This window comes from Sinocyclocheilus grahami, unplaced genomic scaffold (genome assembly GCF_001515645.1).
Source record: "Sinocyclocheilus grahami isolate Dianchi unplaced genomic scaffold, SAMN03320097.WGS_v1.1 scaffold2553.1, whole genome shotgun sequence".
Lineage (NCBI taxonomy): Eukaryota > Metazoa > Chordata > Actinopteri > Cypriniformes > Cyprinidae > Sinocyclocheilus > Sinocyclocheilus grahami.
The window spans coordinates 1-1,288 of record NW_015507732.1 but is presented as its reverse complement, the minus strand read 5'-3'; the positions used below and the strand labels follow the sequence as shown (position 1 = coordinate 1,288).

The window sequence follows — 1,288 nt, the reverse complement described above, 5'->3', positions numbered from 1 at the left end:
CTCCCTAGTAACCACCCAGAATTCCCCAGCAACTCCCTAGTAACCTCCCAGAACTCCCCAACAACTCCCTAGTAACCACCCAGAATTCCCCAGCAACTCCCTAGTAACCACCCAGAACTCCCCAACAACTCCATAGTAACCACCCAGAACTCCCCAGCAGCTCCCTAGCAACCACCCAGAACTCCCCAACAACTCCCTAGCAACCACACAGAACTCCCCAGCAACTACCTAGCAACATACCCAAAACCCAGAACTCCTCAACAACTCCCTAGCAACCACCCAGAACTCCTTAGTAACCACCCAGGACTCCCCAACAACTCCCTAGCAACCACCCAGAACTCCTCAACAACTCCCTAGCAACCACCCAGAACTCCCCAACAACTCCCTAGCAACCACCCAGAACTCCTCAACAACTCCCTAGCAACCACCCAGAACTTCCTTGCAACTCCCTAGTAACCACCCAGAACTCCCCAACAACTCCCTAGCAACCACACAGAACACTTGCGTAACCATACAGCCACATAGTGACACGACTGTGAATACCAGCTTTGACTTGTTGACCTGGTGTGGGTGGTTCTGTTGCAGACAGCGGATCTGGTACGGTTGTTGGTGTTGTTTGTGGGATTGCAGTAGCAGCTGTTGGTGCCATAGCCGGATACTTCACCTATCAGAAGAAGAAACTGTGCTTCAAGGTCCAGAGAGGTCTGTGGCTCTGCTCATGCTCTAGAAGACATTCAGATGTGAATCAGTAAAACACTGTCTTAGTTACATGTGCTGACACATGATTTATAAATATGAAATCTAAAACACTTACAGTCTAAAACACAACAGGCAAATTGTGTTGTTTCTGCACCATCAGATGTGTTTTTCTACTTGGTCTCAACATAACATTTGCTCAACCAATGATGTGGAGTTTGGAGCAGGTGTAATTGTTGAGGAAATCTGTTTGAAAACAGTCATACTGTATGTTCATGCATCATGCACTCTGAATGAAATCATTATCTTTGTCATTTTGTTTGGTGCTACTAGTGGCTAGTGCAACTTATAAGATCCAAGTGAAAGATATAACACCAACATGTCAGAAAAAAAGATTATAAAAAACAAAACAAAACAAAACAGATAAAGTCACCAAATAAAACCAAGTAAAAGTCACAGATAAAGCAGCTAGTATGGTAACTGTTGAATGAGAACATATGCTTTCTCTTCAGGTGACCCAGAGAGCGCCAAAGAAGAGAACGGCACACAGAGCCATGAGGGTGAGCCATTCACTGCTCATTTTCACCTTTAA

At 45.3% G+C, this 1,288-nt stretch overlaps 1 long non-coding RNA gene across 1 annotated transcript in view; it reads left to right on the top strand.

Moving 5' to 3' along the window:
* The window catches only part of LOC107575289 (uncharacterized), a 12,784-nt gene extending 11,504 nt beyond the window's left edge, over positions 1–1,280 (top strand). Inside the window, exons 7-8 of the long non-coding RNA XR_001607839.1 lie at positions 586–702; positions 1,209–1,280. This is a non-coding gene — a long non-coding RNA (uncharacterized lncRNA). The remainder of the gene's footprint in view (positions 1–585; positions 703–1,208) is intronic.
* The last annotated feature ends 8 nt before the right edge of the window (positions 1,281–1,288 follow it).